General features: G+C 41.5%; 1 long non-coding RNA gene across 1 annotated transcript; it reads left to right on the top strand.

Annotated features, from left to right (window-relative positions):
* Positions 1-470: 470 nt before the first annotated feature.
* On the top strand, positions 471-26,828 carry LOC310909165. The gene is made up of 3 exons (XR_014590021.1): positions 471-569; positions 808-853; positions 26,686-26,828. It is a non-coding gene; the product is annotated as an uncharacterized lncRNA (long non-coding RNA).
* The last annotated feature ends 1,083 nt before the right edge of the window (positions 26,829-27,911 follow it).

The raw sequence follows: 27,911 nt of genomic DNA on the forward strand, positions 1-27,911 counted from the left end.
CTGTCAGCCAGTTACTTTGTATATTTATGGAAATACACTTTTAATGATGCTTATTGGACAAAAAAAAATGAAATTCTTTTGAAGAGGACCGAATCCAAGCAACTTCTGTCTGGGAGTCTGCAAGCTTTTTCATTAACTTGTGAGAATTCCAACTTGTTCTTGCTGATGTAAATTGTATGCAGTCTTTAGGCCTGTCAAGAAGAATTGTGAGAATTTAATAATCCAATATACAATCAAAAGCTAAAATCCCACCCATGTTACACTATTGTATATTTTTCTACTCAATGGGATTTTTTAGATTAGTTTGAAAGGCTTTTGCTGTATCTGTCTTGTCTCTGACTTCACTGTGTTGTTAAACTCTGCACTCCTTACTAGATACCAGGAAGTAGCACTGCTCAAGATTTTCTAAACAACAGATGTGTGTCAATGTCACTCATTAACCAGTCGTATGAGCCATTAAAAGCCCTCTTGCCATTTTCACAGCACTGCTCCTCCTAAGCAGGACTCTGAGAACCCTCGAGTTTACCTTAGCTATGGCTCTGCAGAGCAGTGTGGGGTGTTTGTGCCTGGTAAGGGACAGGTTATTAAGTAAAGACTACAACCTTGAGTATGTTTGTGAATATAGGCAATTATTAATAATGCAGAATTATGTATTAATGTATTATGTATTAATAATGCAGAATAAGAGGAAATAATACATATTAGATATCATGGAAAAAAAGGGGTTTATTTTCTGGATTTTTGACCTTATGAAATGATTAATGAGAAGTCAGTCAGCTGATCTAATAATTTTTTTCTACGGAACAGCTGTGAAGTAGCAGCCCTGAAGATTGCCAAATGGGTGTAAATACAGGTGAGATATTTAGCAGCTTCCTCAAATTTTTTTCAGTTGGAAAGGCACACTTAGTGGGAGGATGACCAATTAAAACAAAGAAATTAAGTACTTGAAATTCTTAGTTTCTCCTTGTTTCTGAGCTTGCCAGGGGGATTCCAGTGAAAAGTGAAGTAAATGATGGTGATAAAAGTCAAGCAATTTAAACCACCGGCTGCTTTGGTAGTGATGACTTGTTAGCTGCACTATGGGGAAATTCTGTTTATCACAGCAAAACTGGGATCATAACCTTCTGAGTCTTTTTTTATCTATTTCCTTATTACAGTGAATTCCCCTTCTTTCAGGACATTTAGTAGCTGCCTACCTGGTTTTAGTTTACTGGTGTTCAGCACACACAAGACCACAAGCACATTAGGTCTAGACACAGATGAAGTGCTGGTTTTAGCAGCAAATCATCAGAGGGAAAGGTGTTAAATCATCTCGAAGATTTAGGTTTCTTTAGACCTATGCTGTGTGGTTTTCAGAGCTGTGTCTCTAGCTGTGCATTAACAATTGTTGTTAATTTTGTGGTAGGGAGAAGCATCTAAGAATGTTGATATTAAGGTTTTTCTGTCTCTCTCTAGATACAGATTTCAGTGCTGTAGTCTCAGATACTCTGGATCCACTAAAGGAAAGTCAGTAAAATCACCTGTGTAACAGAATTACTGTTAAATTTCAAAATATTTGTCAGGCGAGCTTAAAACAAAATAACAAACATCTATTTCTCCCCAGCAAGTTGATTTTTTATGTGAGGTTTTTATTATCAGATCTCCTTGTAATTAAAGTATTAGAGATATTCAGGGAAAAGTTTGGTAACATGCCCATATACCTCTTAAGAGAGCAACAAGCTTGGGGGAAAGTAAGTTGGAAGTAAAAATACCAACATGGGAATATATCTAGATGTGGTGAGGAGCTGTCCGAACAGTTTAAAAAGTCTTATTTAAAAATTACCAAAATATGGCTTAGAATAAAAAGATGCTAAACTTTCTCACTGCTCAAACAACTTGACTGTCTAAGGACACTTAGAGTTCACAACTTCTGACACCTGATGGTGATCTTGATTATTGGGAAAGCTTCTTTCCCCCTCCAAAAAAAGAGAAGCCACATCTGTTTAGCTCAGCAAGGCTTCTAAAACTCTCTGTAAATGTTAAAGTAGTTTTAGGACACCATTTGTTTTAATACAAACCTCTGACTAGCTCAGTGAGCCTTCCCTTCCCAGGACTTAGAACTGTTGGAGAGAAGCAAATCAAACTGGGGTTTCAAAGGTATAACCTGACCTTAGCTATTTATAAGCTGTACTTTCATGGGTGTTGCCCACTACACAGCAGTGTAAGTCCCCAGGGAATGTTCTCTTATCTCTCATTTCATTCTTAAACTGTACTTTGTCTTTTTTGCTGACCCTTTTCAGGTCTAGGTGGGAGTTATCTGAAATAGTGCTATCTCAATATCTGCTTTAAAGATGGGAATGTAGATATTGGTAATAAAAAGGTGGTGTTAGATCCACACACATTGTCAAAAGTTTTGCTTGGCAAAGTTACTGGCACAGAGCTTTCCTGTGCTCCTGCTTTGCTATGAAGTAGCAGATTGTCTTAAATTTCAATATAGTTAAGCAGAAAAGTTTAATTTATTCTTGGCTTGAACTGTTTTGCTGTTATACCTGTAACTACCAGTAATATTTTTAGCTTGTTGTTCTTTGATGCGGTCCTGAAAACATTTAAAAAACAAGCGTTGCTCTGATGAGCAGGGCAGTCACACCGAGTAGAAGCAGCTCCACTTAAACAGGAGATTCTTCTGCATAATGTACCTCCACTTTGCATCTCTTTCCCATGCAAACAAGAAGTACTGTTTATGCAATAGATATAATTTCCTCGTCTCCCACTGCTGTTGGGAAGTATGAGTATGTCCCCTCTAGCAATCGTCCCTCGGTGGCCAAGGAAGTGCTAATGGCTTCTGAGAGGCCCAGACTGTTGGGAAGTACTCCTTTTAGGCATCTCTTCGTGGGAAAGAGATGCAGAATTAAATAAGAAATTAAGCAGGGATGACAATCATCTACCTTTCCCTGTCCATGGAGGGCTATCGGATTTGGGTTTACCTCCTCTGTTTTTAAAACGGTGGTGACCGCAGCTGGGACCGCAAGCTGCTTTTAAATCTAAGTGTCAGAATATTGTGGCATGAAGCTCAGCTTTCCCTGTCACTCTAAATGTTATTTTGCCGTTGCTGTTTATAAGAGACAAGCCAGGGCATGGCTGATTCCAGAGGTACGGCAGTGCAGAAGGTGAGGCTGAAAAAAAAAACCAACAACCCAGCTTCATTTCTTATGCGTGAGCAAATGGGACTTGTAATGCCCTCCGCTGTCTGTGTGGAGCAGCGTTACCCGGGGCTCCAAGGCACAGAGACTGCAGCCTGGGGAGTTCCTGCATCCGCCTGAGCTGCCGCCACCGCTGAGGGCACGCTGCTAGCCCCGGGCAAGCTGAGCTGCCTCTGGGCTGCTCTGGGAGTTCCACAGCCAGGGGGAAATGGGCATGAGACCCTAGAGATGTCTGGGGGCACTGCTGCTGCATCTCTGCTCTTGGCACATCAAAGACAGCCCCTCGCTGAAAGGCAGCTTTCTTCCACAAGGGAAATCATGTATTTAGCTTAGTTGCGGCCAAATTTTATGATCGTAAGGGGAAAAAAATCAAGGTTATAACCAGAGGGCACCAAGTGCTGGATTTTAGTGATACATTGCTTCAGGCAGGTGAGCTGTACAGCTCTAGCAAGGCATTTGATCTGTTCGATGAACTGCATAGATTTAACTAAACTTTTTCCTTGGGGCTTGGGCAATTGAATGGGGTGTTTTTGGGAAGTGATGTGTAAGGGTAAGAAAAAGGCCGAGATAACCCAAAAAGTGACTCATTGTGACAAAACTAAACTGTTTCTACTTTGTTAGTTTTATGTTGGATTTTTTTTTTTCAGGTACTTGCTGAGTTTGGGATGTTTGCATTCCCAGTTATGTTAGTGCTTAGAAATTGAGTACAGATGTTGTTATACCTGAGATGTAAGATGTCATTTTAATGAGTAACTTATTGTACACTTTACAGTTATTAGCAGAGATTCATCTATCAGTTAAAAGCCAAAGTACAGCTCCTGGTTTTCTATACGGCAGCTCTGAGTCTCTGATCTGATACTAAACTTGTCATTTTATTGATTGGCTTAGTTATTTCTCTGTATTCATCCAAAACAGGTTTCCGAATGGCAAAATAATTGTGCAGAAGTGTTATATTCTTTATTTCTACAATCACAGGTGTCTAGCATGTTCAGTTTTGGGGAACCTCAGTCTCCAACTAGAATTCAGTTCATAGTGACAGAGGTAACTGTTCATTTACTTGTGTTGGTATAAGGGGAGGCAGGTGTTAGCTCTTATTTGGATGAGTAGCCTGGTGAACATCACAGATCTAGGTGATTGCATCACAGGATGTATGCCCTGTGTGTGGTGTACTATATTTTATTATGGGTTAATTTGGGGAAATAGAGAAGAGCTTTATGTGGAATATATTAAATATCATATGTGAGAAATTGCTGTCTGATTCCAGATAGGAATACTTAAAGATGCCTTATTTTCCCTCTGTTGTGAGTTGGTCAACTTCTGAGCTGTGATCATTAAATTAAGGTCCAGAAAATTTTTCTTACTATTGCAGAGTTAGTATAAAGGCAGTGTAGGTTAAGTTACCAGGAAATTATAGATACAGCTGCACTCTGGTTCCAAGCACCAATGGCAATTGTGCAGGATAGTGAAAAAATGAGGCATTTTGGATTCTGAAGTCCTGGTTGTTTCCAAAGGGTCCACACTGAAACAACAAATACATCCCTTCTGAAAGCTCAGTCAGGCATGCACCGGGAACTGCTGTCACAGCAAGAAGAGCCTAATTTGAACAGCCTGAGTAGCACAATTGCTCACAGCATTGCAGCAGCCTCGAGGTCACTCCTCAAGGTCTCACAGCAGCACCATTTGGTGTACTTGGGCTTTTTCTATCAAGGGGTTATGATGTGTATGCAGGTTTGTCTGTATTAATAGTATTTGGAAAACTTACTAGTTTTCAGAAAAACTTTGCACAGAAAATGGGTTTCTTCCTTCTTTCTTGGGGAGTGTATGTCAGTGCTTTCAGTGCAGAGAGAGGCTGGCTGTGGGAATGGGGAGGAGGAACAATGGTTTTAAACTGATAAGAGGATAGTTTTAGATGGGATATGAGGAAGAACATTTTTTATTATGAAGGGAATGAGACAGGTTGCCTAGAGAAGCTGTCCATATCCCATTCCTGGAAGTGTTCAAGGCCATGTTGGATGGGGCAGCCTGATCTAGTGAAAGATGTCCCTGCACACAACAGGGAGGTTGGAATGAGATGATCTTTAAAGGTCCCTTCCAACCCAAACCATTCTGTGATTCCAAGGACCTCAAGTTATTCTATCCAGCCTCTGGGCTGCCTTTCTGCAATTGGGTTTTCTCTATTGTAATTACAAACTTCATAATGGTGTCCAGTGTGAGGTACTTGGGCTAGGTTAAGATCATGATTAATGCATAATTTATATGTATCAGCAACAATCACTGACATAATTGCATTTAATTATTCTGCAATTAGGTGGCATTAAGGACTTACAATGTTGCAAGGTAACAATTAAATGGAAGTTGTTTTCCCCATAATTAGCCAGTATTACATTATTAAGTAGAATTTAGACCCTGAAATAGAGGCATTTCTTCTCAACTGTGTTTTTGTATCTTAGCAAAGCAGTATCTGGCTTCTGGGAGTGTCTGAAAATTCAGACGAGAGCAATAACTCATTAATTTTACTAAATAACTAATTAGTTTTGGAGAAGCAAAGGTATGATGTATGTCCTCATTTCAGTTTTAAGCGAAAGATGTTATTTGATGAATAAGCATACTTAGCTCACATTTAGAGGACTTGAAAGGTTAAGGCAGTATGATCAAGTTGTTGGTATACAAAATACTTGATCAATGTAAGCTTTTAAAAATATTCCTTAATTACTTTTAATACCTTTTTGGGCATGTTTCATAGGCTTGAATCTCATTCATCCATTATTATAATAATGGCAGCTACAGCTCTTCCTGTTTCCTGAAAATATGCTTTCACTGCAGGGCTAATAGTGCTGTATGCTCCCGTGGAAATTGCTTCCATAACTCTGTCCTTATGGGGATGTCCAACTGAAAGTTTGTGGCCTGTGAAATTGAGAAAAAGTGGCATCTTCTCAGCTTTTCTTGCTGTTAAACACATAATGCCCTGATGTGCACAAAGTGCTGTCCTGTATTGTGTCCAATCTGTTCTGGCTGTGGAAGGGGCAAGTAAAGAAGGCCCAAAGAACTTGCTGCACTGTTAGTGCTCCACAGGAAACGTGCATCAGCTACATTTTTAAAATCCAGTCTGTTCCAGCCCAACTCCGATGGAATTGAGGCTGCTGAGGAATAGGAGTTAGCATTGTAGTTAAAAATAACAGCTTGTAATTTTTGCTACTTTTCCCACTTGGATAGGAAAATGACTGATATTCCAAGGGGGCTGTGTTGGTAATATTCTATACACAAGTACTTCTCTGTCTGTGTACACATAGTATTAGAGATAACAATACAGAGTATAGAACATGGGATGTAGGTTCTAAAAGGAAACTAAATGGGAATGAAGATGGGAAGCTTCTATTTCTGTAAGGAAAAGCACAATCTGCTGGACATCACACATTTAAAAAGAGACAACCATAGATAAAATCATGCAATATTTCTTGAACTGATAGGTTACTTGAGTTGTAATGGAAGCCTACTTGTGATCTTCTGACTCATATTCAATCCAAGCTAATTCATGGTCTCTTACTAATTGTGTGGAGGCCATAGCAACAGCTAAAATGATGCAAGTGTCTCTGTCAGCAATGCCATTTTACCATAACCATGTAGTGAACCCAGCTCTGGTGTGCTCAGCATCACCCCAGAATTCCTAACCAGTGTCTCAGCCTGTTGCTGATACAGATGGCCCTGAGTAATGGGGAATTGAATGTTCTTAGCTGTAACCACAGTTCAGGGTGATTTGCCAGTGCTGTTTTTAACTGTGCATTTAAAAATGGTCAGTGGCCAGAACCCAGGAGTTGTTCTTCCGGGTTCATGGTCAGTAAAAGGGAAATTGGGATCCCCAGAAGAAACTTGTGTAGTGAATGGCCCTGGAAAAGGAAACCTGCAGATACAAGTGGGAAGGAAAAGCTGCATGTTTTACCCCATAGAAGTTGGTATTATTTTGAGGTAGGTTTTCTGGTGTGTGGCTTTTCTGGCACACGTGCTGTCTGTCATTCTAATCTGATCTGACAAATAGATTTCTAATCATTCATATCTCAGTAGATTGTCCTTTTTCCTCCATTATTCATATTGTAACTTTGACCAACATAGTCCAAAAATAGCTTATAACTGAAGAACTGTTATGAATAGAATTTTGTACTTAGTCCCTGGAACTTGCAGAATCTATTTTTTACAGCGCTGCTTATGAATACATTTCAAATTACTGATACAAAATCAGTTGGTCTTTTTTCCCTGTTGTATTTATCACAACCATGTGATTATGAAGGAAGAGTTTCATGAAGCGTGGCATGTCAGCAGTATTGCTTTATTAGGAGTAAAAATGTGTCAAGCTCTGAATAATATGAATTAAATAGGAGATGAATTCTGTGAGAGGCTGGTCCATCCTGATATTCTCTGATGCAATTCTCTTACAGTCTAATCATTTGAGTGATGCTTGTGATTCAAGCATAAAGTATAGGCTGGGATTTTGTTTTTGGCTCCTCGGATGATGATGGGAACATCTGTGTAACAGGAGGTGCTGGAAGAACAGGATGATAGTTCTTCATTCCTCCCCCTTGCCATCCCCCAACTACTCCTCCCCAAAAAGGGCTACTCAAAATCCATGTCAAGCGTGGAGGTAGAGGGTGAGGCTATGGAAACAGTGCAATTGACTGACCCTGGAGTATGTTTCTGCTTACCCTGCTGGGTGTCCTTGGGGTGGGCCTTCTTGTTTCCTTTGGGAGTCAATACTCGCTGGAAGTCAGTGTTGCTCCGTGAATCACAGCTGTAGCCATGGGACCCTATAGAGGAAGAGCCGAGCACTCCTTTTTTCACTTCTTTGTGAAAAGCATCACCTGCTAAGGAAGTTTTTTTTATTTCAGAGAGGGTGGTGCCTCTCTCTACCACAGTTTTATTTTGAAACAGAGAAATATTCACAGAAAAAAAAATTGGTTTCAGTTTTGTGAGTTTATTTTAACAAGGTTTTCGGAATAGTCTAGGAGAGAAAAGAATGAATAAACAACTTCATTTACATTAGGAAATATCATAAAACCCATTAATGACAGAAGCAGCCTAAACACTCTTGTGTTTCCTTTTTACTGGGTTTTGCATTGCTTGTATCCAGCATCCTAAATCATAAATATAATTGGTTTCTTTAGTTTTAACACCTTCCTGCTTTAATTCAGGTAGGGAAAAAGAAAGGCAAAAAGCTTCAAAGGTAAGAGGGGAGAAATAAATAAGTGTATTCCTGTTTTGGTTAAATCCACTCCATGTCAGGAGTTCCAGCAAGGCAAATTTGCTCCACGGAGTTGATTTCAGTGTAATTTTTGAGACTTGTGTGTGATGAGTGTTGGGATTCCTTTGTCTGGCAGGGTTAATTCCTCTCTCCAGAAGTTCAAGATTTAAAACCCATGCTGAGTGCAAGTAGCCTAGAACAAAGTGCTTTAGTTCTGTGCTGGTTTTTTTTTCTTGTCTGACAACAAAGAAACACATTCATTTTATGGAATGCATTTCTCTCACAGTTCTGGAAAAGCTCATTGTTTATTCATGAAGGAAGGTCAGTAAGGCCTGGTTAATCCAAGCATTTCTTATTTCTAATTCCTAAAAGGGATGACTCTTGCCTTATCAATTAGGAAAATTCATAGGGAAAACAAATGGGAGATGCAAAGTGGATATGTGTTTAGAGGGATTTTAACTATCAGAGCAAGTTGTATTTTTCAATTGTATTTTCTTGTTCTTTTTCATCACTGACATCAATACTATTTGCATTTTAATTTTCCTAAATGATGACGGATCGAGAGAGAAAAAATACACAGCAGGGGCAATTTGTGTGCTTTACCACTGTCCATTGGGAGAGCAGGTTCTGAACCTTCTCTAGAAATGTGATCCTGAGGTTCCACAAAGCTGCATCCCTTTCAAAAGTGAGGTACTCTGATTCCTCTGTGGAGGAGGGAAGAGGTGGATGGAGGAGATGCCCTGGCCTCCAAGCTGCTTGGCACGCTGCACTCTGCTGTTTCCTGAGCTGTGACTCTGATGGATGCACACATTGCCTTTGGATTTGTCCCTGATGTAATTTATGTGGCAACTGACTTGGCCTTTTTTTAAACAAGTTGCTTCTTACCTTGTGCATTGCCCTTAAAAAATTAAAAAGCCTATTAGATAGTTTAAATAATTCAATTAGAAGAAACTAAAGTGCCAGAATTCTCTCATTCTAAAATAAAACACCAAACTAAAGCAAATTTTGGCTCCCCAGCGCTTCATCCTGACAAGGTTCTAGTACACAGTGATAAAATTTTCCATTCTCAATTATTAAAACGCAGTTAAGCAGCAATTCACTAACATTGCAGAACACCATCTACTGCTAATAACTTGTTTATAAGAGAATGCTTAAGGCTTCAAGGTTAATGGAAATGTTGCTGATAAATGCTGATTTATTTGATTGTAATTTTTTAAGGCAGCACTAAAGCAGTTTTCTTATTGACATTGTTAGTGCAGATGCCTCTGTTTTGATTTGGAGTTATTGTTCAGTGTAGCTGAGAGAGTGAACTGAGACACTGACAGTGTGGGAGTGTGCTCAGCGACAGAGATATCAAGTGAGCTATTTGAGCTGCTTATCAATTGTTAATTGTCTACTGATCCTTAAACCAGATACCTAAACTGAAAGGACCACTTTCAGCAACAGATGCAAATTATATGGACCCTGTAGGTGTGCAGGCCCTACAACATAAGTGGGGTGCTAAATTTTTTATTATGTATTGTAAATTTCGTATCTGGGCAGTTCTAGTGTGGGTCTCCAAACCTAAAGTTGCTCTGAATTCATTTGTAATGAGAAGGTAACACCTGAACTGAAGCTGGATTAACAGCTGCATGTTGACCAGTTGTCCATAAATATATTTATTTGGATTGCCCATGTCAAATGCACTTCTTCTAGAATAAGGCAAGAGCTGGAGATCTCATATGTCTTTTCCATAGACAGGGGATTTTAGGTGCATTTTCAGCCATTTTGCTATTAATGCTTCAAAGCAACACAAGGCAAGTGTTGTTCAGGGTTACCAGTAATGTGGTTGAGGATTTTTGGTGAAGGAGTTATTTGAATTAAACATGATACAGATGATGTATTTCATGTTCAAACTCCTTGGAACATCACCTGTTTGCTTTCAGTGCTATGGGATAATGTGCTTGTGTTGGGAGTCTGCTGCGCCAAGTTGGAGCAGTCCTTGATTTATGTCCCTGCATTCTTTCCAGAGTTATTGTGTATGCCAGAGGAGAAGCACTGCTGGGAACAAGTTACATGATTTGTGTGTGTGTGTGTGTGACAAAATGAGCCTGTGTGACTTTTTATATTTAATTTTAAGTGTTCATATTTGGCAACTTGTGCATCAGATTTATTTTGTTTTTGACAGAACTGGCAGTTTGGTAGAAGAATGGGAATAAAGAGAACAGCAGCTTGAAGGCTGTGATCTTTCAAGCCACCTGGGTAGTCAGAATCAGTCTCAGACATCAATGACTGGGCCCTTTTCTACCCTTGCATGTGATTCTCTTGCTGCAAAGGCTGCTGGCCATTCCTAAGGTAAAGACATCAAAATAAACATCCTCTCTATTTTTTCCTTTTCCCTTCCCACAAGTGATCCCTTAATCAAAGTCAAACAACCTGGCCCTGGCCCCTCACCTGTCCCACAGTAGGTAGTCTGTTGTGTGAGCCCCTGGTTTGGTGTTGGTGCTGCTCTTTGCATTACACAGATAATCTGGGAGCACAGTGTTAGACCTGTCATCCTTTTGGATGCAGCAGTGCCTTTTGTCAAGTCACAGCACAAGCTGCTCTGCCCTGGTGACCTGACTAAAAAGCTGCCTTTCTTCAGGGTACATTAAAAGTCTATACAAATAAATAAGGAAGGACTATGCCCTGATTAACAACTTCATGGACAAAATAGAAATGTGCCTTGAAATTGGACTGATTTTCTTTTTGTTGGCTTGGGGCTTTTTTTTGGAGTGAATTCTGGTGCTGAGTAGCTAGTTGGATTTTTGGAATGTGTGAATTGGAATTTTTCGACGGTTAGGGATTTCTTTTGAGAAGCTCTGGATAAAACACTTGCAGTGCACATCTCCCACAGCCATTGGGATCTGCTTTTTTTTGAGCTTTAGTTATAAAGGAATTTGTTACTTTGAAAGTTAGGAGCTGACATCTATCAACTCCAGCTTTGTGTTGATAACATTTTTCAGGAGTCAGTAGTATCCTCTATCCCACATAATATCATAAATTCTACTATCTGTTTTTCTGTTACATAGTTTTGTGTTTAACTGAAATCCAAAGGTCTTTTCAAATATGTGATGTTTTTCAGTGCCTGAGATTGCACATCCCAGCTTCATCTTTGTCTTCCACATTGCTTTTTCCATTCCTGTATAATGAATTGCCTATTTTCTTACTATTTTTTGATCCAGTATATCCACAAGTTCCTTCTTGGAGACAGAACTCAAAAGGTTAATTAGGAACTTCATTTCTGTCCATATATTTGAAGACAGAACATTTGGCTAGTAAGGGGTAGTTGCATTTCTGCTTCCGTTTGCATATTGTCTCACAGAATCAGCTGTATTTTAGCTTGGCTGAATACATTCTTGAATCCTTTGAGTGTAGCCCAAAACTCAGCCAAAATTTCCTCCTGGCTGTGGTGTCATTCATCTGATGGTGCTGAGGAGAGAGGGCAGAAACAGCACAAGCTGCAGCTGTCCTGTCCCCAGTCAGCTGGGGTTTCATGCACTCAGAAAACTTCCCTGTGGGGTACCCAGTAATGCCTTGACTTGCTTTATCACCCAGTACACCCTGGGCACAACTTGGTGCTTGACATCCCACACAAGACTTTTGTATCAGCTGTTTCTGGTTGTGCATCTTCTCCTGGTTTATCACTCTGTAATACCTGTCTTTAGTCAGTCCACACCTTTGCAGATCTTCTCTTTTCCAATGACCACTGGAAAGCTTTTGCTGCTTTATTGAATGTACAAAATCAGGTAAGCCCTCCTTGTCTGCCTCATTACCATTTGCATCTTCAGTCATAAGTGGGACAATATCAAACTTATTTATCTGTACTGCAGACAAGGTGGACTGGGTACAGGATTCACTATATTTGGTTTTCTTGGGTTTCACTGAAAAGTCGCAGTCAATGCCAAATGTCCTTTGTTTAGTCTCAGCTTTCCAAACTTACTCTGTGCAGACTGTGCTGTCCCCTCTTTGATGTTTTTGCATTATCTCTGTTCATTAGAATATTGAGTTTCTTGCCTCACTGTAATAGGCAAATATTTCCCACAAATTCAGGTTTTAGAGTAAGCAGAAGCCTTTCACAAGCCTCAAACTGATGTCCCTGTGATTTGCAGTGGTTTCCTAAGAGCCCCTCAAAATATGGCTGTCGCTTGTTCTTATCAGCAAAAGCTGGGAAACTGGCACTTATCCCTCTTCAAAGGAAACAATCTGCTAATTGCCTTCCCTTCTCCTTTGATCTTCATGACCAGTTTTTCTTAACATTGCAGGACTTCTCTGAGTTCTGAAATGAAAGGCGGTGTCTCATAATCGGTCTTAATGCTCTGAATAATTCTTGTTCCCCAAAGAAACCAGTTCATAGCTCAGCTGAGCAAATGTGCTTAAAAACACGATCTGGGTCATCTAAACAATAAAGCAGCTGGAAGTCAGCCTCTAGTTTTCCTTCAAAAGCAAAATTTAGCAAGTTGAAGCAGACTTCAGCTTGTGAATTTGGGTATGAGAGCTTTTTAGCTTGTTTAATAGTGTATCCTCTTCTGGTTGTACCCTCAGTAGCGAAGATATGGGCTGTCCATGGGTCCCACTCAGATGCTGTTGACCTCCTTGCTTTGGCAGTATAGATGAAGTCACAGAGCTGCTGACAGATGGATTTCCTATCACTCACCTGAGCTGAGGAGACACTGGGGGCTACCTCGCTGCAAAAAGCTGCATCTTCCAGAATGACACCTTTGTCCTTCAGTGTTCATTCAAGTGCTTTTGGAAAATGGTAGCTGAGCATTAAAACAGCACAAAGATCCAAGCCCTCCACAGAAGGGGAAAAACAGATAGAACATAAAATGAGACTGCATTGTTTCCTTCATTTATTCTTTTTCCTTTCAAACTTACCTGTTTTTATTGACACAGCTGCATTGTTGTTTGCATTGTATGCTCTGCTTGGTGTGTTGTATATAAAATTTAAAGCTATGTGTGAGCAGGTCCCTTCCCTGTGGCCACTGCAGCAGTACACAATCCAGTTCAGATGTCATTCATCACTGCAAATAAAAGCATGACAGCTTACATCTCAGAAGGTGACCCTCTTAAATCTCTTTCTGGTGTGAGCCCATGCGTTGAGTTTCACCTAGAGCTGTTTTCCAGATGAGTTTGATTGAAAGCCTTTTCGCTCATAACCTACTGCAAATCCCACATTACAGATGTGAGCCTAAATATAGGAAGAAAAAGATGGAAGCTGACCAAGTATTTCATGGAAGCACTTTGTTACAGGTGAAGGGCAGTTCTGGGATTCAAGTGTTTTGCAATACAATGAGAAGTAACACTGCTATGTGGTGCTTCTGTAGGAGCTCAGAGTGCAAGTTGGACAGGTAAACACATATTTTTTTTCACTCAGGACAGTTCCTAAGTGACAGGCAGTGAATGTGCACAACACAGTGGAGCAGAAGTGGATGCAACTTCCTTTGTGAATGACGATCACCTGTCTCTCAGTGAGCTGTGGTGAGTAAGCACAACAGCAGTTTCTGCTAAGTGGGTACTGCTGAGCGAGAAGTAGCAATGGCATTCTTTTGTGCTTGTGTCATCTGTGTGCTTCATGTGTGAAATCAATGCCGTAAGAAACACTTCAGTTTGTCTCACGTGGGGTTTACCGGTGTGCCGTTGGTTATAAATGGGAAAAGGAGCACTCCTGAGATGGGAAGTGGGGAATGCAGCACTGTAGATCAGTGAGGTGTGTAGCCAACCCTGCAGATGGATGAACTTCTTGTGCTGTTCCCCTGCACCAAGCACATTTTCTTGTTAATTGTTAAAAACAGTGCAGCTCATCTCCAAAAAGAGTTCTTTTCTTATAGCCCCTTCCTCTGTAATCCTTTAAGGCACTGAATATTGTGGAATACATAGGATACTGTAATTAAAATAAACTTGTGTATTGATAGTATTTACCTAAACAATTTGAAATAGCTGGACATGTCCCCTTCTAGTGGAATTACTGCATCCCCTCTGGTGTGAGCACTAGCACGGCTTTGTGGCACTGAGTAGCTTTTTTCCCCATGACAGTCTGCATTTGTTAGCTACTCTTTTCCTAATGGGATTCAGTCTGTAAATCAGCCTTGAAGCAGTGGAGTTGATGCAAGGAGAATGAAAGTGTTATTTGTTATTTGCTTTAGGCATCAGTCACACAAGTTATGAGTTACTTAAGTCCATATTGCCTTAGTACATACTTCATTTTTGTGTGTATCCATGAGAGGCAGAGAAAATTGTGAACGAAGATTAAAGTATTGCTTTACTCTTGTAATATATTATGCTGCTAATGGACACAAATTGTGAGTGTGATGTGTATGACTGAAGCCTGGTTTCTATTGTGAAATGAGCCAATGGAAGAGATGAGATGCTGGTGTTTGTTGCTGCTGTTCTGCTCTCTTAGGGTAACACATCTTTTAAGTTTCCCAGCCAATAACTACATTTACTTTAATGGGCAAAGGTTAAATTTAGGCTGGATCTGAATTCAAGGACTAGGTAATGCAATTTTTTTTTTTTAATTCTTGAAGAGCTCTAAGATTACTTTGAGGTTTCTTCCCTTTATTTTATTACACTGTCTTGAGGTGTTTCTTTTGCTACATATCCACGCATTTCTGTGCATCCCCTAAGTAATTTTACAGAATTCTAAGCCAACTGTCACAGGGAACCAGTGTGGCTTGTATGGCTTTGTGGTTGTTTTTTTTTTTAATTCTTTTTCTTCTGCAGTGAGGCACAGTAAGAGGCTCTAGTAATTAGGCCACCAAACTTCCACGGTTGTCTTGCATTTTGTCTGGCTTGCTTACAAATGATATTTGGCACAGGTGAAGGTGCACAGCTGATGTTTTTTCCAGCTGTGAGTGCAGACAAAAAGCAGGTTTGAACTTGCAGCTGGTAGGCTCAGTGCTGCCATGGTATGGAGCTTTTGATACCTAGTAATAGGAAAAAAAATCAAGAAGATGATGGGAACTTGCTAGTTCTGTTTGCAGAGTAATTTTCAAGAAACTCTGTGCCTTTTGTGATTTCTGTAGGGTAAGTCAGTGGCGTAGAAATGGGACAACTCCAACTGATGCAACTTTGGGGGTGAATTAGTTCACCTCTCCTGGCTGGTTCCTTTGCTTCTTACTAGGGTTAACTTTTCATTAAGATTATCCACATTCAGTTCAAGATCAAACTGTGTACTAGAGCAGGTTTCCTAGTGCTCTTTTGCCCTGGGAAGTGCAATAAACACATATATGATGTGAGCTTTGGTTTCTTCTGTTTCCATAATGCAAATATTGGGGAAAAGGCTTCAAGAGGCCGGCTGGGGAAGGATGAACAAGATTCAGCTTGTAGAATGAAAGAGGCTGTAGAGTTTAAAGATCACTGATGGGTTTGATTTGAAAGAGCAAGAAAATAAATTTGAAGCTGTGAGCCTCTAGAACCTGTTCTGAGTATTGCAATGATGAGGAAAAGGTGAATGGTAACCACAGTGATGGTGAGGATGCTTTTAACGTGGTGACTGACCTCTGCTATGGCTGACAGAAGAGGTCTCACTCACTTGCCATTGGAAGTAGCTTAGGGACACCTCCCTTTGGTCTCTTGAGCCCTACCTTGGAAACACCTGCATGTGGAGAGTCCTCTGTGCCTGGGACAGAACTGGCAGGGCCCCAGTGAGCGCAGCTGACTTAGGAAATAGTTTTCATTACAAAATGGGAAGAACACGAGAAGAGGAATAGCTTTGGTAGGTAGGCAAAATGCCTGTTGCCTCCCATCTCAGGGCAGTTGGGAGATCCCAAAGCAGCAGGGAAGCATAAATATAAAAAGGCTGATAGGTTTGCTTATAAAGAAATACTGAGTCGATTGGTAGAGGAGTTAGAGGCACTTTGACAGACACTTGGCTTTACAATTCGTGGGGATCTGGGACTTTTTGTCGTGAGCATTTCTTACTTCATGGAATAATGTCTCATCGTTGGATTCCAAGAGCAGTTGTGCTGTGGATGTGGGCTGCTTTCAGGATTGCCAACTAGTTGATGAACTACAGCTTGCCTCTGGAGAGCAAAGGTGCAATGGTATGGCTGTGGTTCTGTAGGAATATAGGTGCATTTAAAAGTCATTCAGAAAGAAGTTATGAAAGTGCTTGTATTCTGATGAAGTGTCTTTTTTTGCTAACACAAACACAGTCACACTTTAAGAGAAAAGAACCCAATGACAAGATACATCAGGTATTGTAAAAAATGCACAAGCAGGAGGAATGCAAGAAATGATCTGTGAAATTGCATCAGGTAAAGTGGGTGAGAATCAGGGTGTTACCCTACGCCTTTAGAGGGGCAACACGTTGCGACGTGGGAGCGGACCTTCACAGAGGACAGCAGGCAGCAGCTTGGTGAAACATGGAAAGCTCTTTATTATCTGACTTCAATAGCATATATACATTTTGTACAGAGGGCCAAGATTGGCCCAAGGAGGTTACAACCTCCTGACTCCATTGGTCAATATGACCATCAGTCAAGTTCTCTCTCAGAGAACAAGAATGCAAAACATACAGATAAATTCTAAGAATATAATATTGTTTACATGAAGCAGCGTGAGAAGCTGCTGCAAAGACTTAAACACTTGAAACCAAGAAATGCAGGAACAACATCAGGGTGGTGGCTTTTTAGGGAATGAGCAGAGTGCTTTATTTTGTTCTTAATGAGCAATGAAAAAAGAAATGTGTTTAAGGGTATTTTAGAATTTTTGATGAATTTGGTGAATTTGGTCTGAAATCAAGCCTGACATGCCTATAACTGCCTGTGTTGTTATAACTGCAACCTGTGACAAACACTGGGTCTCCTCCATACCCTGCAATTCTGTCCTGCCACTGGGCAATGTTCTTGGCAATTTATTTCCCAAAATAACTTCTGCAACTTGCAATTCTTCCCTCGTACTTTAATGTGTCAGTTAGATTTATATTTTTAGGGATGTTCACCAAAGCAATGCCAACTCCTATCTCTAACATCAGCACTGAGGAATGCTCTTCTGGGTGCTGCTTTCAGTAGAACAGGAAATGTGAGTCTTTAATGAGGAGAGGCAAAGCCTTCCAGCTCCATGTCAGGTGGTTCTTCCTTTGGTTTGGGCTTGTGCCAGGAAGGCTGCTTGATCACTTAGGTGAATGCTGTAACTTAAGCTCCTTTTCAGTTCAATGTCAGTCAAACATTAAATGTTTTGACTGTCTTTATGCCTTCCCTGTGCTTTGCTGTTGAAAAACGGTCTGGTGTGTTTTATCTCTGGTGTTGGTTTATACTGTTCAGAACAAGTTTCTTTTCAAAAGAATTAATTGTTTCATAAAATTGTCCAGCTATATTTAAATAAACTCTGTAATCCTCTATCAAAGATGGTGCAGGTGTTTTGTGTAGCAAGGAAAATGCTATAAGTGTATGAAAAATCTAAATATTTTTAACCTGAAAATTGTTATCATGATTATATGTAGATCATAAGTATTAATTACAAAAGAAAGTGATAGTGCCATCTGTTGTTATAATGACTTTGCATCCTAAAATCCTGTCTTAGAACATGTTAAAGTATTTTCTCTTGAGAAAAAATTCTGAGCTTGAATTGAGATTTTTCCATGCTTTTCTGGAGTTGTAGTGATATGGTTTTGGCTATGATGTGTGAGCCACTTGAAAAGGGAAATCAGGAAAAACACCCCACTTTGTCAAAGTGCAAGTATGAAATGTTGAGAATCGGTAAAGCTTTACTACCTGTATTGTCTAACCTGACAGATTTTTGCCCTATAGATGTGAAAGTGCCCATGTTCCCAACTTGGAGAGTTGAAGTTCTGAATTCTGCTGAGGCTGGCTGCTGTATTCAGCACACCCAGGACTGCAGTCACTAAGAAACCCTTTGCTGCAATTGGATCCCCTGACAGGCAGAGGTGATTGTGGCACTGATTGTTTCTGGAACAGAGATCCCCGGAATCAGTTTCTGCCTGTAAATGAAGACTCTGCTGTGCCTTATGCATACGAGGGAGCAAAATTAACTTCACGGCTCTGTTACTCATCTTTGGCTTTGTAAAACACTCCTGTAACAAGTTTGTGGTAATAATACATGTTTGCTCTCAGGTATGCACCTCTTCTGCTCTCTCATTAGTATATTGAGGAAAGTGACTCAAAAAAAATGAGGGAGTTCATGGGAAAAAGAAAAGAAAGACTAACTTGAAGGGGCTGTGATATTTCCCTGTTATTACTGGTGTTGTTCCTATTCCTTTTCTTACTGATAAATTGGCACAGTTATCATCAGGAAACTAGTGCCAAAAGCTTTCTCTTCCAAATGAAAAAACAAGAAGGCAGTTATGGAGTGAGCCTGTCACAGGGGTTTGTCATTGCTTCTGAGAGAGGGTTTTATTGCACAAGGTTTAACTAAGGAAAAGTTTCTCTGTAGGGTGTGTCACAGCATACGATGGCTGACACTTTATGATGATTCTTGTTGCTGCTGTCCTGCCTGCAGCTCTGGTGCTGTTCCCTACAGGCCTGTGTGCTGTGACGTTCCAAATCCCAACTAATCCAATACCAAGTCCAGTTCCTGAATATACAAGGTTTAGGATTTGTCTGTATTAAGTATCTGGGGAATTTCTGTTCTAAAGTTGGTACACTGAACAGAAATTCATTTGCCTTAAAATTGAGGATCCTCCAAACACTTGTCATCAAAGCACAGTAATTGTATCCCACCGTGGTTTCACCAGATTAAACTAGCAGGAATAATCAACTCAGAATGTTAGGAATTCCAAGTATGAATGAAGTGCTATATTTTTAACTGTGGCTGAAGTTTACCACTTATCACTTGCCAAATACACGGAGGGATTTTTTTTCTTCTGAATTTTTGTATAATATATGTTTGAACTACAGAAGTAGTTTGATGTTCTTGTAAGAGATTTTATAGCATTTGGGAGGTTGTATTGCACCTTTGCTTCTGACACATGAATGACAAGTGGAGACAGGAAGAATTTAGAATTAGACTCAAATGCTAAGAATTAAGGAGCATTGGCCACATCCATAACCTAGGTGTGCACTTAGCATGGAAAACTGAGTTTTCAGCTATGGTTATCAGGTGAGAAATTGCAGTGTAGGAAATACGATGTCTTGAGTTACTTTGACTGCCTTTGAATTCAAGACAATTTTATTAAAAGCAAACCAAAAAATGGAGAAGGGACTTGGGCAAATGTAAGCAATGCTGCAAGATGTTCCCAAGGACATGAGAATGAAATCTGTAAGTAAGAATAGTGGAGTAGTGAATGGAGGTAGTGTAGGGCACATCTTTACGTTGTCACTGACAGCATTAGCTTTATGCAGTCATCACCTGGAAACATACAATTTTTAAAAAATATCTTTTTAGCTACCAAAAGAGTTGGAATCGTTCCTCTGTGCAGTATGTGGCTCTTCTGTGTCCGTGTATCGCCACTGTTATGATTAAAATGGGCAGAGATAATACTAATCTTCTTAAAATGCCTTTATTAATTAGCTCTTATAATGGTTGTTCGAGGGGTTTTTGGCCGCCCGTGCGCCATTGAGGAGGAGAGTTTTTTCAGTTCTGCTGCAGGGAGTTGAGCAGAGCTGGAGAACCCACCCCTCGCTGGGAGTGATTCCAGAGTTCTGAGTTCTTTTTGTTTTCTTCAGGGGTCTCATTTCTAGTTTGGCACTTTTAAGTCACAGCCAGTAAGAAAAACTGGAGAAATCAGTTCTTTCAATACTTTAGGGTCTACATGGCTTAGCATTGGTTCCTGTGTGTTTTAATTTTACTTAGTTTTATTTTTATAAGGGGTTTCTGGTGTTAAAAAGAGTCCCGAGATGCACTTCGGGGTCTTTGATTTGCATGCGGGGTCGGCCTGGGCAGCCGGGGCTGCGGGCTCTCATGGCATTCAATATGGCGTTTTGGAGGTTTCAGTGGTGGGCAGCACCAGGGCTGTTAGATGGGGACGGAACGTGGCTGGCGTGGGTTCCCCTTTCTTGGAGCGGGGCGGCGGTCTGGGCGCGTTCGGGGACGAGGCTTTGCGGGCTTATGGACGTGCCATCCAGCAGCGGCGGCTGGCCGCGGGGCGGGCTGAGCCACGTGCGGGCTTTGGGGTTTTTCCGCGACTGGACTCGGGCCGGGCGGGCGGCTGCTTGGTGGCTGGAGCCACGCTGAGGGGGGGCGGCTCCGCGGGCTCCGGGATTCCCCGTGCCGGGCTTGGGGGGGAGCGGCCAGTTCTTTCTCTCTCTCGGTCTCGGCAGCGGCTGGCTGCGGGCAGCCGGGGTCTTTGCGGTGGGCGGGCAGCTCGGCAGTCTCGGGGACACTGGGAGCTAGCTCCGCGGTGGCACGGGGGAACGGCCGGCTCCTCTCTCTTTCACTCCGGCGGCGGCAGGGGTGGGGGGGGAGCCGCGGCTGCCGAGCTTCTTTGAAGGGAACCGGCTTTTCACTTTTGAGGTTTGTTTTTAAGGTGGTCCAAGGGTCTGGGGGTGCAGACTCCCCCTCTTTCAGGGCGGCAGGCAGCCAACTTCTGGGGTCTGGGGGAGGGGCCTGCGGGCGGTTTCCAAGCGACCAGGCAACTCCCCCTTCACTGCCCCCCCTCCCCTCTCTAGGGGGGGGCACGGAGGTGGCTTTTTACAAAATAAAAATTTAAGATATTAATACACTTATTATATGACAATTAAAGGTTTCAGTTTTCTAAATTTCATTTTTTTCAACCATCCTCCGTGATATTCTGTTACACTGTTGTATCCCGTTGGACTTGCTGGAATACATTATGCAAATCTGTGACCACTCCTTGTGTATCTGCAGGAGAGATCTCAGAAACGCAGGAGCTGCTGCCGAGCTGCCGATGAAAGTCAGAGCAGTGGAGCACTGCCACAGTCCACTCCTGGAGAGCAGGGTGTGGAGAACACGGGGCTGGACAGCTGGCCTCCCTTAGCAAGGCACAACACCTCAAGTGTGCTGCTTCTAATGGGCTGAATAGCTGCTGTCAGCCACCAAAGGAGGGAATGCTCTCCATGACTGGGAATGCTTAATGTATTGTAATACACATTGGAGGGGTTGTGTGTCAATGGGGAAAGTGGACCAATGCTTGGTGTGAATCTACTGCTTTACAGATCAGAATTCTTCTGTTTGTAACTCTGCACCTAAGCTGATGTGCCTGATCTTGTGTGTGTGTGTGTCACAGCTGGGGATGTGGTAGCTGGGTGTTTCTATAAGCCACAGACTCATTTGGTATTAGGTGAACACGGCTCCTGATTGAGCCATGAGCTTATTGAGCCATGATGTGTCTCTTATCACAGGGTATCACCCTTATCACACTTCAGTTGCTGCTGCGTCTGCCAGATATTCCGGTAATGTCTGAATGCTCTGGCTAGGAGAAGTCAAACCTTGTGGTTGCTGCTGCTGCAGCACATGAGTGTTTAGACTCGACTGTAATCAAGCCCTATTGAAGAGCTGCAGTTGCTGTCCTCATTGATGTCATGATGAGAGAATTTGCAAAGGAGTGGGTTCTGCGTCATGCACCTCCACACAGACCTGTGCCTGTCATGTGGGGTGTGAAATCACAACCCAGCACGGAGGTCTGTGTGAATTCCCAGCCTGGAATGGGGATAAGACATGGAGATAGCCCTCCCTGTTCCTGTGCTGTGACCCAAGTTCTTGGTACTCTATGGTAAAGTCATGCCTGTTAGGAGATGGTAGCTATGGTGTTTGTCTTTGTTGACTCGTCAGCTTTGCAACAAGGATTTGGGGTGATTTCTTGTCTACTGTGTACACTGAAAAGATGATGAAAAGCCCTTACAATGCAGGAGTATGTTGTATAAAAAATTAGTTGCATGTGTGTTCCTTAAACCTTGTGTGTCATTTCGCTAATTTTTAATTATTGTGGGAAATATTTTTTAATTACTTTCTTAGGGCTAGTTAAGCTATAAGAAGCATTGTTTCTTTAAAAAAAAAAAAAAAAAAAAAAAAAAAAAAAAACCTACAAGTTTGTTAGCTGCTTGAATTTAAGTGAAATAACACCCCTGGGTTTTATGAATACACCCTGCTCCAGCCATAAACCATTGACAGGAAGAGTGTAGTTCCTGATGTGCTTGTTCATTGCTCGGCTTGAAATCCTTCTTGCTTCTTGCACCACGTCTTGTTTGCAGAGATTTTTTTGCGAAATGTAAAGTATGGTGCCAGAATTGATGATTATGAAACTCCAGAAGTTTGTATGTCATAAGTTTGTGCGTCAAAACATGGAGGTGACAAAACATTGGACATGGATAAACACTTAAAGATCAATTGGCGAGGCTGCAGCTAAATTGTATTAATGTGCTTAGGCCAAGCAAAAATGTAGGACAATATTCAGTATCCTGTAATTCTATTGTCAGTCTCTGCCTTCAAAGCTGTCTCGGATCCTGAACAAGGTGCTGCGTTCAGCAAAGAGATTTGTTGCAAGTTCTTTTCTCCGCAGCTCATTAACTGTGATCAGCAATTGCGACAAGTGGGTGATTCACACCCCCCGTGATGCTCAGCCAAAACCAGTGCGAGCAGGGGAGCTGAACGCCAAGGCGAGGATACGCTTGATGCCCTCTGTGGATCAGATTCTGTCATTTGCAGCAGTAGTCGGGGCTGCTGCGCCGAGAGGGTGCCTGGGCTTGTGACAAGAGCCTGCCGGAATCTCTCTTGCTTTAGGGGTGTTCCTCTGCGCGGGTCACTGAGCAGCCGTAGTGCCGGAGACCTTGCCCACTCAGGACGGGGGTGGCGTATTTTGTTTCGTTACCGGGTATTCATGGGGTAGCCTAAGCACTGCGGAGTATGCAAATCCTACTGGGATGTAAATTAAGTGCTTGGGAGCTATCACTGTTTTTCTGTTGGTGTGTTATCTATTTCCACCCGTCCTGGGGAAGGTTTGCTGTGTAAAGGACAGAGCTCCGTGGGATTTGCATTGCACCCCTGTCCTCTTTCCGCAGAAAGTGTTTCCTAGAGCACAAAGCAGCGCTTGCACTTGATGTGAGATGACAGGAATTGCCCGTGCTGGGTTCAGGGTATAAACAGCTCTGAGGTCCCACAGCACGTTTGGTTCTGCAGAGCTCACAGGGCTGCCACAGAATGGAAACAGTCACGTGTGGGTCTAGCTCTGGAAGTTGGTTAGTGCTCTCAATAACATCATCATCACGTGAAATACCTTTGGGGAAAGGTGTTGAAATGATTCTTGCTGCAAAGTGGATTTATATTTCTGCAGAAAACCCTTGTCTTTGAATTTAGGCTCCCATGGCCTATTTGAGACTGTAACCAGCCCACTGTGGATGTACAGAAATTATTTTCTTTGCTCTTTCTGCTCCCATGCTATGTATGACTCTATCCCTAGGAAAAAGAAATGGGTCCTGAATATTTTGGGAGCTCTGGGCAGGATGTCCAGTAACATCAGGCTGACCACACTGACTCACACACACACACACACACACACACACACACACACACACACACACACAAGCTTCCACTGAGATGTTTGTCATTCCTCTGCAGTTTATTGCAGGATGCTGCAGATGATGCTGATGCTCAGGAGCCTGAAGAATTTCCTAGCAACACACATTCCCTCTCAGCCCGTGGGAGTGGGCTTTTAGAGGAATGCATATGGACCACCCCTGCTGCCTTACCCTCAAAGAATGCACAATGTCTGTGTTGGAAACAACTTGCATAATCAGGCAGTTTTGCTTTTATGAACGGAGTGAGTTTTCTCTTCAACACTCGATAGTTTCCTTTAAGACCATGAACATATATGCTCTTTGATATCTTGACAGACTTATTGATCCATCAGTCACAAGTGTTGGACAGTGTTCTGTGGTGCAGTTCAAAATGCCCTTTTAGTAGCTTTAGTTGCCAGAAACATCTGCCTATTGCAGCAAATATGCTGAAGGCATTTGTTTTAACTTGGAAATAAAAAAAGGGGTGGAGGGGGGAGAAAGAGAGAGAAAGTATTGACTGTAGTTGTAGAAGGGAAGCTCAATTCTAGTCGGTAGTTACCATTTGTGAAAGGTTTCTTCTGCTTACTAAAACAAATGTTAAATACGGTAGAGGTTGAGCTAATTGTTTAGTTCCACCCTACAAGGAAAAAAAAAAAAAAAAAAAAGAGTGGGTGTCCTGGAAAACAACTCTCTGTCAGTGTCCTGAGTGGAGCAAATGAACTCAGAAAAATGTGTGTAGGCCACATGGTCATCTGAGGATTTGTTTTGATTTTTTTAGTCCCTCTATGTTGCTTTGTTGTCTGCATAATTTGATAAGTTGCTTTTCTGTCAGCAGGATAGAATATTCTGAACCACTGATTTAATGAAGATTTTTATTAGATTCCACTTGTTTCTCAAAGATTAAAGAATTAAGAAATCAAGTGATAAGCAGAGCAAAGGAGCTGAAATGGGTGAATGGCAGGGGAGAGGCAAAGGGGAAGAGATAAATATTCCTGTCTATTTCCCTGGGAAAGTCTTCATCTCGGCAGTCTCTGTGTATCCAGTCCTACAACAAGTGGAAAGGACACCTGCCTCTGCATACCACACTACGGTGAATAGAGCAGTTTGTTTCTGCAGCTGCACAGTTCCTGCATTGCTGGAAATAACCTTTGCTGTCACCCTGGCTGGGTGACATAGAGCTGGTGGTGTCTGTCCTCTGCTTTCTTTTTATGAGCCTGCTCACCAAGTTTATTATTTATGGCCCTTGACCGAGGTTGCCTGCACCTTAAAAAACCACATGAAACAAGGGCAGAAAGAAGAATAAATACTTGACGTTCATTATCTGTTTAGGGACCCTCAGTAGTGACACCAAGGACCTAGTACTGTCATATTGTGGTTTCTGTTCTATTATTCATATTCTGATTTTCTCCTGCATTTTCAAACAAGAGCCAAGGCTTAACTAGTTGGTCTGGGTTCTGAGACAGTTACTCTTAAACTAATTACAACAGGAACAAATACAGTATGAAAACCAGGTATTTGTTCTGATCTTTAGCATCTTCTATCACTTAGCTCACCAGTCAGTAAGATCATCAGCTGCTTCTGCTGCTTCATGAAAAAAAAATGCAGCTTGTGTAGCCAGTCCCATATTAAAATGCATATTAAGAAAATAAATACACGTGTGCTGACACAAGGGCAAGCAGTGGGTTGCAGTAAAACACCAGCTTGTAATTTGGCATGCTGTCTCTCCTGGCTGGGAAGTCAGTTTTACTGCAAACACTCCTGAAAACGCCAAGCAATACCTTTAGATTTAGGACAGGAGTGGCTGAATCAAACCCTGCTATAATCCATGATCAACATCCACGTAAGAATTAAAATCATCATCTAATAGCATTGGTGTTCTCAATCTTTTAATTTCTTTTTTTATGGGCTGCAACCTTCAGTGTTATGAGTGGCTCTTGAAGGAGGTTAGGGTGTATCAGCCTTTGTCCACAGGGGTGCTCTGTGGCAAACCCTTGTGTTCCAGTTCCCTGCTCATCCAGATCACACACTTGCCTCTGAGTGTTGTTTCTTACGTTATCTTACATGTCTGGAGAGCTGTTAATTTGTTTGTTTTGCCCAGCACATAAATTATGAGCTGGGCAGAATAAATTATGAGGTCAGATTACAACACCAAGTCAGGATGCACCAAGTCAGGGTGTGCATCCAGCATTCGGGATCTGCAAGCCCTCCCAAATTCCCTTATCTAAATGGTGTCATGTAAAAGGAATTAGATGCCTAAAAATGTTGTTAAGTCACCAAAACAAATTCCCATGTGTTTAGTGTTATATATGTTATTGACTAAGAGACCTTCCTGTGTACATTTAACTTGGATGTTTTTCCTTTTGGTCGAAAGCTGCTGGAAGTGGCAGGAATGTGTACGTGCCCCATGGGTGTGCTCAGGTGCTGCAGACCCACTGGTCATGGGTGAGGTGTCAGATCTGGGGTGTTTGCAGATGTCAGAGCACAGGACTGTGTGTCACGAAGCAGCCCCAGAGAATGGGGACAGCTCTGTGTCTACCCATGAATAAAGGATCATTTATGTACACGTGGGAGAAGGGTAGAAGGATCCAATGCAGCAACATGATCCACGTGAGTGTTACAAAATTGGTAATAAACCATCCCAAAAGCATTATTATGTAAGAGGAAAGGTTCTGGCCTGCAGCTCTATGTCAGGGAATAGTCATTCCTGAACCCACCACTGGTGATGGCAGAAGATCCTAAACGGCTAATGAAAAATCATAAAAACATGAGGAAGCTGGTTTTATCTACTCTTTTCTTTATCATGTATTTAAGTGCTTATTTTGAATACCTTTTCCTGTATTTCTAGAAAGAAGAATGTATGACTATCATATTAATCTCTAGAAACACTGTTAAATATATCCCAGTTTACACAGTATTGAAGAATAGGCTTGACCAGGACCCTCAGACATCTGTGGATTTGATTGAAGTACAGCTCTGCCTTACATCCAGGAGCATGTGAGTGTTGTCTCAGATGCAAAGGCATTCCTCAGACGTGGCTTTTGCAGTTATAACAAGAGTTGTGTTGATTGAACAGCCTTACTGCTTCCTCTCCTTACTGATTTCACAGTGAAGGAACAAATATAGAAATCTTTGTGTTCTTTAATACATAAATGTGCAATTTCCCAGATTATCTGGGACAATGGGTATAATTATGCCATTCTAGACATGGGATAAGTTCTGGACTAAATGGACTATTAAATCTTGTAAATACTAGACTTTTCCTCACTATAACTTCTACACAGGCTTTTGAATAACACAAGTTTTGATTGGTCAGTTTATCAGGACTGCTTAAATGCTTGACATATGTAAGCTGGTGTTTCAGAGCACTTTATTTTCTCTAGTGGCATTAAAATCCATATGTAAAATCCAAGTCCTCATCTGTAATTAGTGGAAAATCACTTCTAATTGTCCTGTGTCCCTATTATTTTTTACAGTGCTCTCATACAGTCACATTACTCAGGTTACTCATAAAGATCTGGATTCAGCTGCCCTGCCCTGATTGCAGTTTTCAGTTCTGACATGGGATGGCTCCATTTACAGCTCCCTGTGAACAGTCAGGTATGTATGAGTTCTTGCTGAGTAGGCTTGTGTGGTACAAAGTATACATTCTGGTATTTACCAAGTCACAAATGTCAACATCACAAATATTCTACGCCCCCCTGCTATGGAAAGAAATGGTTCTTTGTGAGGAGAACTGGTTCTGTCCTACCATCTGTTTCTTGGAATGTTTTAGATATTCTGTAATTCAGAAATAATCGAGCAAGTCAAAGCACTTGAGGATAACAAAAGACTTCTAGTAAACTAAAGTTTTATTCTTAGAAGTAGTAAGGGATAATTAACTTCAAAGGAACATAGAATAAGGTTCTGGCTCCTTTGTACGCTGATTAGGTAAGAGAGGTGTGTCCTTGAGGTTAACTCTGAGTGCAGGTGAAGCTCTCAGGAGAGCACATGTGAAAAATGGATCAGAATTCTTTGTCAGAGTTGCTTTTAAGTAGCAACTGAATATCCTGGACAGTTAAAAGAGGTTTCCCA

The sequence above is a fragment of the Zosterops lateralis genome (genome assembly GCF_965231275.1).
Source record: "Zosterops lateralis genome assembly, chromosome: 5".
Taxonomy (NCBI): Eukaryota; Metazoa; Chordata; class Aves; order Passeriformes; family Zosteropidae; genus Zosterops; species Zosterops lateralis.